The sequence below is a fragment of the Pelodiscus sinensis genome, chromosome 16 (assembly GCF_052426305.1).
Source record: "Pelodiscus sinensis isolate ZL-2025 chromosome 16, ASM5242630v1, whole genome shotgun sequence".
NCBI classification, from domain to species: Eukaryota; Metazoa; Chordata; order Testudines; family Trionychidae; genus Pelodiscus; species Pelodiscus sinensis.
Window position 1 is genome coordinate 25,608,210 of NC_143067.1, and position 18,502 is coordinate 25,626,711.

General features: G+C 47.0%; 1 protein-coding gene across 1 annotated transcript in view; it reads left to right on the forward strand.

Annotated features, from left to right (window-relative positions):
• The window catches only part of ADRB2 (adrenoceptor beta 2), an 80,289-nt gene extending 63,350 nt beyond the window's left edge, over positions 1–16,939 (forward strand). The window contains exons 2-3 of the transcript XR_016346962.1: positions 10,999–13,230; positions 13,646–16,939. The gene's annotated coding sequence lies outside the window, so the exon portion shown is untranslated. The remainder of the gene's footprint in view (positions 1–10,998; positions 13,231–13,645) is intronic.
• The last annotated feature ends 1,563 nt before the right edge of the window (positions 16,940–18,502 follow it).

Below are 18,502 nucleotides of genomic sequence, written 5' to 3' on the forward strand. Positions count from 1 at the left end.
GAGGCAGGAGGGAGAGAAGAGAAAGAAAGAGACGGAGAGAGAGGCAGAAGGCAGAGGAGAGCTGAGAGAGAGAGGGGGAGGCAGTAGGAGGGGAGAGAGAGAGACAGAGCGAGAGAGCTCAGAGAGAAGACCTGAAAATCCCGTCTTATGACGGACTAATTGGCTAGTATATATGATAACTCCCTAGTGTAGACCAGGGCTCAGTGTTACTGAAATGGGAATGATTAGAGTTGGGGATGGTTAGAGTTGCACTTTTCCTGCCTCTCTTGAGTTTGCTTTCTGTGATTATGCTAGCAGAGTCCACTGGCAGGAATCAGTATGAATTTGTTGAAGAGTCACAAACATTGAATGAAATGGTGATTGTTGGCATTGGGAATTTGAGTCTATATGTTCATTTTGTCCAATCAGGAAGCAGAAATAGGCAACAAAACTGATTTGTCCAAACTAACCAACATAATTTGAATTCAGAATAAATTCCTCATAATCTACCTACAGATAAAGAATTACTTTGGTGTGCGTTTGCCTGAATAAGTACTATGTAAGGACCTCGGGCTTAGACTTAAGAGTTGTGGGCAGTAAATACCTACAAGACTGAGCATGTAGCGGGGCTAAAACATGGCTCTTGCAAAGTTAGAGAAGTAGGTTGTTATGTTGCTGTTGCTATGTCCTATCAAATCCGATTCTATTCTGCCTTGTGGACTTCCTGTTTTGAATTTTGTATGTATTGTTTGCCCAATACATTATTTTCCTTATTTTAAAGTGAATCTCTTGTAAACCAGAGGATCTTCTCTCAGTGGTTGCATTGTGGCACTTCCTCAACTCTCAACTTTTAAGTTAATTTCCTCATCAAGGTCAGCTCAAGAGCTCCATCTATAGGGAAACTGAAAATGAACCCTTCAGGCTCCAATTTAGTCCTATAGGAAGAGAAGCTTTACTTGTTGACTCCAGTTTTCTGTCACTCAGGGGGTGGCTTTTACATATCATTGTCAAGATGTTGATTTGTTTCACCCTTACAACATTACTTCAGACTTTATTATATTGTTATTTTTTGCTGTTAAACCTTTAGCTCCAGGTCCTTCACTGCACCTAATGTGGTGCCATTGTCCATTGAAACCAATGGGGAATTTCAAGTTTAGTGAGCTGCTAGATCACAAGCTTTTTGGAGCAAGGGGGCTATGATTTCTTATATGTTTTAATAGTTTATGAAACTCTGTGGACAGAGAGAAATAAGCTAACCACAATATAATAAAATAATAAAATCCAAGATTATTTATTGAGTAAATTTCCTACTACCTTAGTGGTAAGTGTGTATCAAACCAAACCCTTGGTCTATTTTAATAGGTGCAATGACAGAAATACTGTCTGTCCGTAGTCCTTTTTAGAGGAGGAAATACCAAGGATCATATTTTCTTCCTTGTCCTTTGTGTGGCTAACAGAAGCCTTCATAGCAATTAAAGTGTCTTAAAATGTTCTATTTTTGTCTTTGACATTTATTTTAAAGTTTCATTAAATTAGGATTTGTAGCTACTATTGTTGTTGAGGTATACTGACTTTGGAGATCTTTATCTGATCCCCACAACACCACTACATAGATCCATCTTTTTTATGAGAAAAACTGGCAAGGAAGAAGGTGCAACACAATATAAAAACATAAGAACAGTCATACTGGGTCAGACCAAAGATCCATCTAGCCCAGTATCCTGTCTCCCAACAGTGGTACCCCAGAGCAGAATGCCAGGTACCCCAGAGGGAATGAACAGAACAGGTAATCGTCAAGTGATCCATCCCCTGTCGCTCATTCCCAGCTTCTGGCAAATAGAGGCTAGGGACACCATTCCTATTCATCCTGACCAGTGGCAACTGGTGACAGGGAAAGGAGAGTAGGCAGGTCCTGCATCTCCCTGCTCCTTGTTCTACCCCTCCCCGCACCACTTCCTGGCACTCCCTGGAGTGGTGTGGATGGGGAGTAGAATGGCATGGGCTGGAGCCACTTTGGCCTGCATCTTCCTCGCTGCTGCTACCAATGAGTGGGTGGGCGTGGACTCCTGCTTCTGGTGCCGGCCGTCCTGCCAATGCTGGACGGGGTGCACGTGGCCTCATGTGTATCCCCTTAACTATTGATAGGCCTATCCTCCATACATTATCTAGCTTTTGTCAGTCAGCACTATCAATCCTCCTCATTTTCATGAGGAATAAAATTAAAATTTACATTGCCCGTCTTTTCCCCCAAATATTGCCAACCACTAGCCAATGTTGCCAAAACAGTGCCATTGGGCTGCTACATGAAGCATGTGTTGAAATGGTTCTTTGGCGAATTCTGAGCCCTGGACACAGAACCCTAAACTCAAAATCAGATACACAATTTGCGCTACGCAAATTGCATATCTTATTTCAATTCTGTTTTGAAATAGTTTATTTTGAAATTTGGCACATCTACACAGTGTCAAATGTAAAAATAACGCCCTATTTCAACAAAAAACAGGACTATGTAGCACTTTAAAGACTCACAAGATGGTTTATTAGGTGATGAGCTTTCGTGGGCCAGACCCACTTCCTCAGATCAAATAGCAGAAGAAAATTATCACAACCATATATACCAAAGGATACAATTAACTAACTAACTAACTAACACGGCTACATTTCTAGCCCTATTTCAAGAAATCCCTTAACCCTTGTGGAACGAGGGTTCCAGGGATGCCGAAATAGCATGCCCGTTATTTTGAGAAATATTTCAAAGTAACGGGCAGCTTGTTAAGACGTGGGGTAGCTGTTTTTGGATTCCAGAGGTATCTCAAAATAGCTATGCAATGTAGATGTATCCTAGGGTCTGGTCTACATTAGAAGTTTAGGTCAAATTTAGCTACATTAGTGGGAGTTTCTAAACAATAAGTACACACCCCAAGCCTGTTTTGCTGACCTTAAGGGCCATTTTGTCAACTTTAAGGGCCTCCTGCTTTTCATGAGGAGTAACGGTAAATTCAACCTTGCATGGTCAGCTTTAGGAAAGTGCACATGCAGCTTTGTGAAAATCAACAGTCTTGGCCTCCAAGAGGTGTCCCACAGAGCCTCACTGTGACCGCTCTGGCCAGCACTTTCAACTCTGATGCTCTCCAGGTACACAGGAAAGGGTCCAGGAAAATTTGAATTTCATTTCCTGTTTGGCCAGTGTGGCAAGGAGACCTCAGAGCAGGCAGCATGCCTGACCAAACGAACTCCAGCATGAAGCATGCAAGAGATATGGGAGCTCATTGCTCTGTGGGCAGAGGACTCTGTTCAAGCAGAACTACAAATCAGCAAAAGAAATGTTGATATCTATGCCAAGGTCGCATAGGGCATGGTGGAGAAAGGATATGCCAAGGACACCCAGCAATGCCACGTGAAAATGAAGGAGCTCAGGCAGGTGTACTGGAAGACGAAGAAGGCAAATGCATGGTCTGGCTCATTGCTGCACACATGCCACTTCTATGAGCAGCTGCATGGGATTCTGGGGGCAGGGACCTGACCAGTGCCCCAACCTAATCCATGGATTCCTCCCAAGAGAATCTTCAGGAGACATCCTTGGGCACCAGCAGGGAGGACACTGTGGATGAGGAAGAAGAGGAGGAGGAGAATGGTCAGCAGGCAAGTGGAGCATTGGATCTCACTGACCGCCAGGACCTTTTTATAACTTTGGAGCTAATCCCCTCCTCCCAGGATGACTCACAGCCAGGCACTGACCCTGGGGAGGGAACTTCTGGTGAGTTCACATTTTCAATCATGTTACAAGTAGGTTAAGGTAATTGGATGTGATCTGTAACAGCCACTCTACTTACACTGCAGGGGCTCCCTAGAACAATTTGTTAATGTGTCTGGAGACAGAGTGGGACTCCTCCCTGCACATCTCCATAAAGGTGTCATAGAAGAACTCTTTGATCCTTCTCACAAGGTTTCTGGGGAGGCTGCCTTATTCCATCCTCCACGGTGGGACATCTTCCCATGCCAGGCCAGCAGTAAGTGATCTGGCATCATTGCAGTACAAAGCATTGCAGCACAGGATCCAGGTTTCTGGCCACATTCAATCAGCATCTGCTCCTGATCATTCTGCGTGATTCGGAGAAGACGGATATCATGCATAGCAACCTGGATAAAGTGGCTATTTGCAAGCACTTTTTCGCACATGCTTTCAAAGCAGAAGCAAAAGAGCAAGCCCTGATCTCTTCCTTACCCTGCCAGCCACCAAACTGAGTCCAGCTGCATAGCGGTTGCTTAAAAGCATAACTTTGTCCTTGTACATAATAGGAGCCTATTCTTGTGGACAGACTTTTTTTATTCTAAGATATTAGGTTCTCCGTTCCACAATGCATCTCCTATAAAATCTGCCCTTCCCTTTTTTTCATTACAGTGGATGCAACAGTGAGACTACTGCCCGCTCCCTCAGCCCCTTCAGTTGTTTGGTATAAAGGTGAAAACATCATTGGGATGATATGGTCAATGAACAAATGCAATCCGTCACTTGGTCAGGGCACAATTAAATCAGTGGAGAAGCTGCCGCAGAAGATGCAAGTCAAGCACAAGGAGAGGAAAGCATGCAGGGAACACAAAGTGGGGACACAGGAGAATGTCTTGAAGATCATGGTGGAGCTGATGACGCACCTGATAGACTCACAGGAGAGTCAGATGCACACAGACCCCCTATGGGCCAGGCTGAATCACATTCCCACTTCACCAAGTTCCAGAGCATCCTCTCTCAGGCACCCTATAAAGTGGGGGAGGAAGTTAAAGGCTGCCTCACAGTCAATCCCCAGGGATGTGTCCCAGAACAAAAGACTCCTTCTCTCACCTGTGTGATTGCTGAACAGGGGGATTGTAATACCCCACTTTCCCTTCTTCTATCATCCCCCACCCCAAAGCTGCCACTCTGAACTCCATTTCTGTCCCTGCTTCTTTGCATCCCCTAAATAAAAAAACACATGATTTCTCAACAACAATATCTTTTTGGCTTGTGTTGCATGGTGGAGGGGGGACTAGAGAGTTCATAGGCAAGTACACTTAATGAAGGGGACACTTTGTTATGCGCAACATGTATGACTGTCATATCACTGTCTGGCCATTCACAAAGCTGTTTTTCAAAGCCTCTCTGATTTTCAGGGCCCCTCAATGTGCTCTCCTTCTTGCCCTGGTGTCTGACTGCTCATAATTAGTGGCTAGGTGCTCTGTCTCAGTCCCACCCACCATGGCATTAAACTTTCCCCCTGGATTTCACAGGTATTATGGAGCACACAGCAGACTGCCACAACAATGGAATGTTGCTTTCACTGAGGTCTAACCTAGTCCATAAACTGCAAAACCTTCCCTTTAAACATCCCAAAGCACATTCTACTACCATTCTGCACTTGCTCAACCTGTAGTTGAACTGTTCTTTACTTCGGTCCAGGCCGCCTGTATATGGCTTCATGAGCCACAGGAGCAAGGGGTAGGCTAAGTCTCCAAGGATCACTATTGGCATTTCAATGCCTCTAATGTTAATATTCCAGTCTGGGAAGAAAGTTCCATCTTGCAGATTTTTGGAGAGATCAGTGTTCCTAAAGATGTGCATGTCATGCACCATTTCTGTTAGTGAAACAGCCTTTGTGATTCACCAGAACCTGCAACACCATCAGGAGGCACCCCCTATGGTTTATGTATTCATTGGCAAGGCGGTCAGGTACCAAGATAGGGATGTGTGTCCCATTGCCCCATCCAGGAGCAGCCCTAGAAGAGCTGCCGGCAACTAGCGTCCTAGGAGACATGCGCAATTGGCACGCAATCGGCGACCCCGCCTCCAAAGCCCTCAACAGCCATTTATCTTGGCACCCTAGGCAAACGCCTAGGTCGCCTGTATTGATGGGCCGCCACTGGCCCCATCACAGTTAGGAAATCCCATTGCGGCAAAACCCTCTACTATGTCCTGCACATTTCCCAGAGTCACTACCCTTCATAGCAGAAGGGTATTGATTGCCTTGGCTACTTGGATCACAACAGCCCCCACTGTAGATTTTCCCACTCCAAACTGATTCCCGGCTGACCAGTAGCTGTCTGGGAATGCAAACTTCCACAGGGCTATTGTCCCTTGCTTCTCAATTGTCGGAGCAGGTCTCCTTCTGCTATTGCTGCACTTCAGCAAGGGAGGCAATTCCTAAAGTTCCATAAAATTGGCCTTATGCATGCATAAGTTTTACAGACACTGCTGATCACCCTATAATCTCATAACTATGCTGTCCCTTCAGTCTGTGCTTGTCTCACGGCACCAGAACTGGCATTCCACTGTCTCAAGAGGATCAAATGTTGCCAGCATCTGCCAAATGCACAATTCAAGTGCTTCACACAAGTATCTGTTCATGGCCTGTTCACTCTGGTGGGCCCTGGATAGGCTCTGGACATACTATAGCATATGGCTTGAGATATTTACTATGATTGCCACAGAACTTTGCTGGTGAACCAGGTGTATGTTTGCCATTCTATGGCATCTGCAAGGATACCTGGAGGAGGGGGGGAGTGCAAAAAGATTGATTGCTGTTGCTTTCAAGCAGCAAGGGCGGGAGGAGGTGAGTGCATTATGGCAGGAGTTTTCAGACTCTGAGTCATGACTTGTAAGGATAAGCCAGAAGCTGGCTGCAAGATGCTTTGTTTACCTGAGCCTCCAGAGGCATGGTCAATCACAGCACCTGGTGACTGTGAATCACCATTCCTGACCAATGGGAGCTGTGGGAAGAGGTGTCCCACTATGCACTGCTTCCCACAGCTCCCATTGGCCAGACTGGTGATCCGCAGCCAATGGCAGCTGCGATTGCCCATACCTGTGGAGGTGCAGGTAAATAAAGTGTCTCATGGCTTGCCCTTACAATCTGCAAGCCAGAGTCTGAAAACCCCTGCATTATGGGGTGCTGATTACATGAAGCCAGAACCACCGGCTGCACAGTTTTGGTCCCATTGGGCACTGGGAGCCCGACCCAGAATACAAAGGAACAGCAGTAACTGTAGATTAGCTACCCCTAGTGCATCACTATCGAAGTCGATAGTAGCTACCCCAATAGGGATGTGCTACGTTGAACTACATAAAACTCTTGCATGCAGTGGGGACATGTACCTTTGACTTTACAGAATCGGGTGCTAAAAAATCAACCTTAATAAATTTAACCTTATCACATAGTGTAGACAAGGCCCTAGGCCTGTGAGTCCTGATCACAATAAAAGAAGGAAGAGTACTTAGTCAAGCCAGAACTCTCAATAGCCTTCCCCTGAGCTCAGGAATCAATCTCTATGTGAAAACCAAAGCAGAAAGTTTATGCCAATTCTTCTACTGTATTACTCACATTGGGGCCTGATCTAAACACCACTGAAGTCTACGGGAGACTATTCATTGCCTTTGGTAGTCTTTGGATCAGGCCCCTAGTGAGTGTCTGGGATCACTTTATTGCAAACCTTTTTTCCAGCTGTTGGGTTCATTCCATGTTTCAGCAGTGCAGTTCTAATGCTGCTATGATTTCCCAGGGAAGCCCCATTTCTCTGTATCCACGCTGAGCAATGTTATCCAGAAAAATGTGGCACTCACTTCAGTGCCCATCTTTGCCGGGCAGGGCACAAAATAATCTTCAAGCCCCGCAGAAACTATCAGTGATTCACATCACAAGGCCAGAGATACTGTAAGTTGGAAGGAAGGAAGTGTGGAGAAGGGTCTGTATTTAACACAGCAGAGGTGGCTTTGAAAACAAACAGAACTGGCAGCCAACGTTATTTAAATCATGTCAAGCATTGTTACAGGCTGGGGACTGACTGGCTAAGTAGCAGTTCTGCAGAAAAGGACCTGGGGATTACAGTGGATGAGAAGCTGGATATGAGTCAATAGTGTGCCCTTGTAGCCAAGAAGGCTAATGGCATATTAGGTTGCATTAGGAGGAGCATTGCCGGCAGATCTAGAGAAGTGATTATTCCCCTTTATTCAGCTCTGGTGAGGCCACATCTGGAGTATTGCAACCAGTTCTGGGCCCCCCACTGCAGAAAGGATGTGGACACATTGGAGAGGGTCCAACAGAGGGTGACCAAAATGATTAGGGGGCTGGAGCACATGACCTTTAAGGAGAGACAGAGGGATTTGGGTTTATTTAGTCTGCAGAAGAGAAGAGTGAGGGGGGATTTGATAGAAGCCTTCAACTTCCTGAAGGGAGGTTTGAAAGAGGATGGAGAAAGGCTGTTCTCAGAGTGATGGATGGCAGAACAAGGAGCAGTGGTCTCAAGTTACAGTGGGGGAGGTCTAGGTTGGACATTAGGGAAACTATTTCACTAGGAGTTTCCTAGGGAGGTGGTGGAATCTCCATCCCTAGAGGTTTTTACGTCTCAGCTTGACAAAGCCCTGGCTGGTTTGATTTATTTGGGATTGGTTAATTTAGTTGGGCAGGGGGCTGGACTTGATGACCTCCTGAGGTCTCTTCCAGCTCTATGATTCTATGATTATGGAAGTTTGACTTCCATTCACACCAGACAGAAATTTAGCTTTATTTGAGTCTTCGTTGTGTTTTCATAGAACTGAAAAGTCCTTCCTTATCCCTCCAAGATCCATAAAAGTAGCCCAAAATGATCATCATCCTCATTCACTAAAATAGCACTGAAAAATAAAAAACAAAATCAGACCCAGAATATATTCATTCATATTTTTTTCCTTTCTCTCTCTCTCTCTCTCTCTCTCTCAAAATTGAGAGCTCTTCTTTTCTTCTGTCATTAGTGTCACTAGGGTATATGATCACAAATTTAACCAAAAAAAGCAAAAACCTCTCCAACATCCTGTGCTCTTCCCTAGTTCATCTGAATGCCCGAAGCCGCCATTATGATAGCTGAGTTTCCTAAAAGCTAAAATACTTGTGTCTAATCTAGATTAGGGAAGTGACAGTTAGCCATTTTTAAGAGGAGGGCTTGTTGTCGGGGAGGGGAAGTATTGTTTAGCCATTAAAATGGCCAGAACTGCTTGTGCTTCCTCAACTCAGCAGTTTGTGAGATTGCAAAGAGTGAATGGAAATCACAAGGTGGTTGTGTGGAAATGCCTGTAGGGACAGTCGCAGCGGGATAGCTATGTTAGTCTGCCATTTTAAAAACAACAACTATTTTTGGCTCTGTTATTTCCACTCCAGCTCATCTGATGAAGTTGATTTTACTCACAAAAGCTCATGATACTATGTCTTTTTGTTAGTCTGTAGGGCTGTGTCTAAACTGGCAATTTTTTCCGCAAAATCAGCTACATTTGCAGAAACACTTGCCAGCTGTCTACACTGGCCTCATGAATTTCCGCAAAAGCATGGACGATCTCATGTAAGATTGTCAGTGTTCTTGTGGAAATACTATGCTGCTCCCGTTCGGGCAAAAGTCCTTTTGCGCAAAACTTTTGCGCAAAAGGGCCAGTGTAGACAGCTGCGATTTGTTTTCCGCAAAAAAGCCCCAATCGCGAAAATAGCGATCAGGGCTTTTTTGTGGAAAAGCGCATCTAGATTGGCACGGACGCTTTTCCACAAAAAGTGCTTTTGTGGAAAAGCGTCCGTGCCAATCTAGACGCTCTGTTCCGAAAATGCTTTTAACGGAAAACTTTTCCGTTAAAAGCATTTCCAGAAAATCATGCCAGCCTAGACGAAGCCTAGGTGTATCTAGACTATACCTATCTTTCGACAGAGAGATGTAGATTAGGCACTTCAACATTGCTAATGAAGCGGGGATTTAAATATCCCATGCTTCATTAGCACAAGCATGGCTGCCGCTTTTTTTTGAAAAGGAGGGTTTTTTTTAAAAAAAAAAAGCAGTCTAAACACGGATCTTTCGAAAAATAAACCCTTTTTCGAAAGATCCACATCTAGACTGCCATTTTTTTAGAAAAAGCTCCATTTCGAAAAAAAGCGGTGGCCATGTTTATGCTAATGAAGCATGGGATATTTAAATCCCCGCTTCATTAGCAATTTCGACATGTCTAGTCTACATCTCTCTGTTGACAGAGAGATGTAGTCTAGATACAGTCTAGGGGGCCACAGGACTACTAATTGTTTTTGTAGGGACAGTGACAGCAGAGCTCCACCTACCTGCAGAAGGAGAAGCATCTTCAGCAATCTCCAGATAAAAGGGGCTTAGCAGAGCTACCATCCACTGAGGAGAACAGAGGGGTACAGCTTCATTGGTGCTTCATAGCCAATGGTGTCCCCTGGGTGTGTCTGAAAGTGATGGGGGTAGGGGCTCATGCCCCTAGAATGGTTCTTCACCAATTTTGCCATCTGTAAAGCTCCTGGAGCTGGAGCTAGAGCAAGGCCTGCTGTTTGAAGCTGTGAATGAGCCTAGTTATGTTCAGAGAATTGAAAGAGGGAGAGGCGCCTTAACTATGTCAGGAACTAGTTTCTCTCCCTAAAGGACCCAAGCAGCTCTTGTTGAGTTTGTATGCTTCTTGTGCAGTGAGCCAGCCTCTCTAGGAAGCAGCTCAGGAAGTGCTATTAGTAAAAGCTTTCTGAGCTTTCTACTGTTTGTGACAGTGTTTAAAGCTGCATGAAGAGAATGTGGCCAGATGTTGGTTTTGCATATGATGGGATGGAGGAGAGTGGAGGGAAATGGACGCTGTAAATACCCGAAACACCAGAGAGGGATTCCCCTGGGATACGGTGCCTCATGAGTGTCTATCCATTCATGGATGTCAAGCTGTGCACACTGAGTCTCCCAGTTCTAGTCTCAGCTGTGGTAACGTGTGCCGCACATATGCAGGGAGTAGACCTGCTGGGCAAGGGCTCCATTAGCTGGTTAAATGCACTTATAAGCCATAAGGAGCCAAGGAGTCATTCCTCGCTGACACTAACAGGAGCAGGATTGTCTGTGGTTGCTAGATACATACAGCCCACGCCACTAGCTGATAAATTGCAGTGTGGGAAATGTAATCCTGGGACTCAGCATTGAGTCTTTAGTATTTTCTAGCCTATAAAGCTGTTGTGCAAAAAACTGATCATTTTTCTCTCTGCTCCACAGAGATCCCCGGGTGTCCTGGAATGGTTGAAAGTTGAATGGACTGAAATGTTGTCTTTACCATGCTGAGCTCACAAGGGCTCTGGAAAGGGAAAGCAGGAGCATGGCCATGCTTCTCTGAGACTGGTGAATCTGTGGGAATCTACTGCTTTGGCAACTGCCTTCGTCCCAGCCTATCGCCTGCAGCAAGTCACCCGAAGGAGAAGCTGATGATGGCGTGGCAGCGAACCAGGCGAGGAGCCATCAGCGCGTCAAACATCTGGGGGGATATAAGAAGGGAATCTGACCTGCACTGAAAGAGCCACATTCCAGGAAGCAGCCAAGTCAAATTGGATCCACTCTGAGACAGCGGAAGCATGGCCCAACTACACAGGGGTATCTCAGCTTGGAATGAGCTCAATCTCCAAGCAGGAGGAAAACATTTCAGGGTTTCCCTGTCTCACCAGCCTGGAGAGCATCACTTCGAAAGGCAAGAAAGCTCTAGGGCTGGACTGTCCTCTCCAGTGGCCAATTCATGGAAAAGAAGCCAAGCTCACTGCCTCCTGGTTAGGCCAAGAGTTTGCCAGGAACATGGCCCTGGCAGTGGATGAAACTGGCAATGAAACAGGAACCCTTCAAAGACTAGACAGACAAGAGGCATTGAAGTTTGCTCTGATTCACTCTGTGTTAGTTTCTACCCAGGGCGTCTTCTCTGTCTCTTCCTTTGTGTAGACAAATACCCTAACTCAGACGACGTTACCCTAACTCAAATACCCTAACTCAGACGACATTCCCACAGACCCCAAGGCACTGACTCCAATGATTGTAAGGTGTGAATGTTTTTGCACCATGCTGGGTGGGGGCAGGGAGATCAGCTTCACTTTTCACTTTTTAACCCTGATGGTCAAACATCATCCGCCACACCCTTGGAGCCTAGTTTTTAGACCTGAGCCCCAAAGCCCTGCCAGGCTCAAATTCCTTGTTTGAGTATTGAAATCAGTGTACAAGCAGGTCAAGCCTTGTTAAAAAAACGCAGCTTCCTGGGTTTTTAAAACATTCTAATGGGTTCAAAATGAAAAACCCTGGTTTGGTTAATAAGGGCTTGGTTCTGTGAGGTTGACCGGATGCCTAGCACTGTCCACAAGATGCTCAACCCCCACTGGTACCCAGGGGAGCTGGCTGACCAGCACTTCCAGGAGCTCAGCATCTCAAAAGCTCAGGGGACCTGTGATGGCGCATTGGGGTTTTCCCGTCTCCTGCACCCCTGTAATGGCATGGACAGACTCCACCAGCCAGTAGAATAGAGGGAGTTTATTGCTTCTCCAGGATACAGCACAGCACAGATGTAATCTGGTTACAGGGCAGGCCTAGGATGCCTCAGCCCCCCTTGAGATGGGGGAGCCTGGGCCCCTAAATCCCAGCCTGTTACCTAGGCTGCTTCCTCCATGAAACCAGCCAGAAACCTAACTCGCTCACTTCCAGCCCTGCCCCCAGCCAGGGCTCCACTCCCCTTCTTCCCATTGTTCCACTCCCTCGGAGATAACTCGTTGGACAGGTTCGAAGCCCCCTTGCATAATGACTCATTCCCTGTCCTGCTGGGCTGTGCTGAAGACAGCAGCCAGTGGAGGTCACTCACAACCCACTGCCCATCATAGCAACCAGCAAGGTACCCCCCACTACGTCACAGGACCCTTCATCTCTTTACCCATATTGCAAAGGGAAAGGTAGAGAGCTCGAGGCCCCTGCAGCGAACCATTGGAAATACGCTTTCAAACAGCAGGAAAGCTGCGATGGTCTTGTAATTTCTGATGGCAAAAGGAGTATTTTGTAGGCAAAGCACCCAGCCCAGTTGAGCGAACACAGGATTCTGCTTAACAGCCTCCTGATCTCGAAGCACCAGCACCAGTAATGGAAATTCTGAGATTTGCACGCAGCTCTATCTTGACAGGAACTGAGCGGACAAGCTGGACTCCCACCTGAATAACCTCACGAATGTACATTTGGGTTTATTTATTTATTTATTTGCTGCTTGAGGCGACACAAAAACCAGACTGCAGAGCATTGTAGAGCAGCTTCCTAACCTGTGTCTGTATGTGGAAGCCACCGATAACTCATGTAATGCCATAAGCAGGCCTTGAGCTCTAGTAAAATAAAAGCAAGCCATTTCACTGGGGTTGCCTGATGTTTAGAAACAAAAGAGGCTGCAGTCTGATATTCTTTACCTGCTGCGCAGGATGTGAAAGACACAGAGGCTACGTCTAGACTGGCCCCTTCTCCGGAATCGTCATGCAAAGCAGGCAAGTCAGAATAGGGAAATCCGCGGGGGATTTAAATATCCCCCGCGGGATTTAAATAAACATGGCCGCCGCTTTTTTTCCGGCTTGGGGAAAAGCCGGAAAAAAGCGTCTAGACTGGTGCGATCCTCTGGAATAAAGCCCTTTTCCAGAGGATCTCTTATTCCTACCTGAAAGTAGGAATAAGAGATCCTCCAGAAAAGGGCTTTATTCCGGAGGATCGCGCCAGTCTAGACGCTTTTTTCCGGCTTTTCCCCAAGCCGGAAAAAAAGCGGCGGCCATGTTTATTTAAATCCCACGGGGGATATTTAAATCCCCCGCGGATTTCCCTATTCTGACTTGCCTGCTTTGCATGACTATTCTGGAGAAGGGGCCAGTCTAGACATAGCCAGAGTGTGTGTGCATGTGCGAATAAGACTCTCACGGGTACTTTAGATGCTTAATATTGTTTCCCAGCACAGCCATCTACAGAAGAATCACATTTGTTTTATATACAGTTGCCTTGCATGTGCCTGTTGGCCAAGTTCTCAGCTGCTGGAGCTGTCATAGTCCCACAGAAGAGGTGCTACACCAATTTACACCATGGCTGTGTCTAGACTGGCAAGTTTTTCCACAAAATCAGCTGCTTTTGCAGAAAAACTTGCCAGCTGTCTACACTGGCCGCTTGAATTTCCACAAGAACACCAACTTTCTACTGTAAGAAATCAGTGCTTCTTGCGGAAATACTATGCTGCTCCCGTTCGGGCAAAAGCCCTCTTGGTCAAATGATTTGTGCAAGAGGGCCAGTGTAGACAGCACAGTACTGTTTTGTGCAAAAAAGCCCCGATGGGTAAAATGGCGATGGGGGCTTTTTTGCGCAAAAGCGCGTCTAGATTGGCACAGACGCTTTTCCGCAAAAAGTGCTTTTGCGGAAAAGCATCCGTGCCAATCTAGACGTTCTTTTCCGCAAATGCTTTTAACGGAAAACTTTTCCATTAAAAGAATTTGCGGAAAATCATGCCAGTCTAGACGTAGCCCATGCGATTATCTGGCTCAGTGTCTCCCACGAGCCCCACGCTACCATACAGAATAGTGCAGCCAGTTAGATGCAGGCTGTGAAGTGATTCTGTAGGCAGATGGGGTAGCCATTCTTTTATCATCAACAGCTCACACTCAGGGCATGACTTCACAGGGAATGTATTCACTATGGGCCATACTGACAGGGTTGTGATTTATCCGGAGGGGGTCAAGTTATCGTGTCTTGTATAGAAGTGATAAATTTACTGCCAATCACTCTCCCATTGACTCCAGTACTCCGCACAGGCCTGCTGACAGGGTTGGAGAATGGGCAAAGGGTGCTCAGGGCCCAGGGGTTCAGAAGGGCCTGGGACTCCAGCCACTGCTACTGTTGCTGTGGCAGCAGCGGTACCCAGAGCCTCAAGCCCTTTAAATCTCTGCTAGAGTGCCACATGGCATGCTCCAGGCAGCTCTTAGGGCTGCCTGAGGAGGTGGGGGCACCGTGCAGCACACTCCAGGCAGTGCTGGGGAGGGAAAGGAAGAGGGGGCACAGTCTGGGCAATGCTGAAGGTCAACGGCCCTCAGACCCACCCCTTCGGCCTTTAGCCACGCCCCTTCCAGGGGCAGGAAGCCAGCCCGCCCATACCCACACACACCTTGCCCAGGGGCCCAGGATGGCTGTCAGCTCCCCTGACTCCATCCTAAGGAGAAGCATAAGGGAAGTCGATGGGAGAGTGTCTACTGTCGACATAGTGCAGTGAAGACACTGCAGTAAATACATCTAAGTATGTCAACTTGAGTTATGGTATTGAGGTAGCTGAGGTTGGGTAACTTAGATCAGTCTCCCACTGTAGTGTAGGCCAGCCCCCAGATTCAGCCATAGGACCTGTTTTACTGAATTGGACTACAAATCTCATTCCTTATCCCTTAACTCACTTTCCCATGAACTTGTGTGCTGGAGAGTGAACTCTAGTCCTGGTTGTTAATATTTGAGGACTGTCCTTTTAGCCTAGGAGTCATTACAATGACTGATCAGCCATGGCGTCTCCCTTAGAAATGGTACCCAACAGATTTCTCTTCAGGCAGAAGAGCAACACAGGATACTTTCAGTTAGTCTTCTTACTAATACTCTCTTGTGTGGGAGTATTTGACAGTAACTAAAATGGCTGCAGTCTCACTGGTACCTCACAAACACAACCCCAAAGTTGTCTGTGACCTGTTCACTACTGATTGCTTCCTCACAGAGTCATAGGCGATTGAAGAAATCTCTTAGACACCATTCAGTCCATCTGCCAAGGGCCTACAGGTTTGTTCCCTATATTACATTTGCAAGTAGTTTGTCAAGTTTCACCATCTCCTTTGGGAGACCTTTCCACAGCCAAGCTCAGAATGTTTGTACTAATATCTACACATCTCTTTTAAAAGTATCATCCCCTTACCCTGGCCACACCTTTCAAATCCATGCCGCTGATTATCACGTCTAGAGGAAGATGTCTCTTTTCTAAGCTCTGCCTCTTTAGCTCCTTTCATCTCTCCTCCCAGATCAGTCACTCTGCTTCCTGATTGTTGTTAATCTCCAACCTCTCTCTAATTCAACATACAAATAGGCTGATTCACTCTTGACTCTAGCTGTGAGTAGTTTGTGACAGAACCTTTTCCAAAGTAGTTCCTGTACAGTGCCCGAAGTGCTAGCCATGGATTGATAGCTCCCCACTGGTCCTCCATCGCAGGAAGAGGTCAGAGTGTCCTCATGACATGTGACCCAGCTGCTTCAGAGGGAAACCAGACCAAGTTCATTAGCAAGTGTTAGTTTACCCAGGACAGGACTAAATCCTGATGAAGGCAGGAAAACACCAAGAGCTCCATCCCAAACAAAACTAGCTCCCACCAAATTCAAACTAGATTGTGGACTATTTAGCTACTTGTGTGACTGCACTGACCCATGGCTCTTGGAAATAGGGCTTTAAAAGGCCAAATTGTGGGCATCCAGGCACTGTTTATTCTGGTGCCGCCCCAGAGTCTTTTCCAGTAGCTAATGCCATGGGTGATGTTGAGAGCGCCATTGTACACTGCTCACTCCACAGAAGCACAAGCGCCTTGTAGGCATGCAGAATGAAGCTGCATGTAATCATAGTGAATGCACATTGCCAGCTTGCATAGGGAGTCTTTACACCGGTGCTGGGCAACCTAGGCTAATGAGCAGCCCTCCATCTCAGTGAGCTGCAAGATCATCGTAACCAAGACAGTCTCCCAGGAGGGGGCAGTTTTGCTAACTGTGCTTGTGTACCTAGAGTTTGTGGGGTGTGCCAATTGAACCGTAGCAGCGCTGTGACTGGGTGCAGGTGGAGCGCACGGCTCTCACGGGCAATGTTGTGTGCAATCAGCACGCGCCTCACTTCACGTGCCCTTGCTTTATGTGCGTGTCACTTTAATCATAATGGTAGGAAAAAAACCAACAAGGACAGAAACCCGCAGAATCTGGCAACCCTGGACATGAGCAACAGAAACCAAAATGTCTGGCGGGCCACACACAGAACCCTTACGGGCTGCATGTGGCCCGTGGCTGGCAGGTTGCCCACCACTGCTTTACATGTTGCATTTGTTCTGAGCTGTTGTGAACCTGAAGTCCTCTGTTCTTCCTGGAGAATCCAAAAAATAAAGTCAGACATACCCTGTTCCTGTGTCCTGAATTTTCATTGTACACCAAAAGCTGTGCTGGTTCAGAGAAGGGACTGGAGAGTGAAAAGACTGAAGAGAGCAGAAAGCAGCAGTTTGTGGCAGCATGATGGAGGAGGAGAGAAGAAACAAGCAGGGTCTGCCTTTCAGGTGGGCACCAGACCTCCAGTTCAAAAGTTGCCTGTAAAATGCATCTGGTAAGAAATGTTCCAGTAGCACTGTGGCATCTATACTGAGGTCAGAGAGGAAAGAACTCCTTGGTAGATGATGAATGATATCTGCACCAAAGATAAATAACAGGTGCAACTAGCTGTTCGGAGTGGGAGGGGAAGTATGCAAGATACAACTTTGGGTCTCCCTGTCCTCACTGCTCACGTCTTGAGCACTACTGCTTAGCTAATGTTAGTTATTTTACTTCTTCTTCTCAGTGTATTGAAGAGTGATTAAATAAGTTTTCATAGTTGTAATTGTGCCTAGTATTTTGTAGGGGTGAAAGTAACTTCTGTTTCTTACAAGTACTGTCATATCGCACCTCTTGAGGGCAGGGCGGGGAGGAGGGTGCTCAGGGAAGGGGGGTGGGAGTGTGTGTTATGACAGTGCCTGTAAGAAATATAAGTGTGGGGTGGAGTGTGGGGGAGCTCAGGGCAGGATAGTTTGGGTGGTTCAGGAATAAGGGCAGGGAGTTGGAGGTTGGGGGATGAGGGCATGGGGGGTGGGGTGTAGAGGGAAAACCATCCCCGGGAAGGCCCCTCGAGCTTAGGCCCCTCGCTAGAGACAATATGGCCCATTGGCCAAAGTCAGTCACCCCAGTCCCTCATACCAGGGTTAATATGGCCCTTAGGCCTAATTCACAGGGGTGTCGGCCTCTCAAGACAGCTATGGGGGTTGGGTAGAAGGCCCCAGGCCCTCCCACTCCTCCGGGTCCCAGCCCAGCGCCCTGTAGGCAGGGTCTGAGGCAGCTGCCACGCTCAGCAGGGAATCCCGCCACAACATGCTGAGCACTCTGGGGTTACTCCACACCCTGAGCTACTTCCTACCAGCTCTCTCCCATCATCTCTCCGCTGTCCACTGGCCCTGCAAATAGTAGCTCTGGACTGCTGCTGGAAGTTCTGGTCACTCCTTCTCTCTGGAGGCATCTCAGAGGCTACTTCCCTGTCAGCGGTCAGCCCCTACTGAACTGCCCCAGGGCTTTTTATAGCCAGGTTCCACTGTGAGCATGCCCAACAGGGCAGTGGAGGAGGGGCTTTTTCACCCAGTAGAGCAGAGCTCACTCCCTGTTCCCCAGTGCAGGGTTAATATATCCCGTCACAGGGGGTCAGTGCTGGGAGGTTTGGGCAAAGTCACCATATATGGGGGGAAGGAGGGCAGTAGCTCCCCAAAGTTAGAAACCCTGGATTTCATACTTGAGGTCTACTTAAATCCCATGCTCTGATTCCAAAGGCAGTTCTTAAATGCAGCAGTGTTTGAGCTGCTTCTAGCTTTGCCTTTTGGGCAGGGAGTATTATAAAAAGAGGGAGACAGGTGATTACGAATAACAAAAGGCTGGGCATTCCAGTAACTGA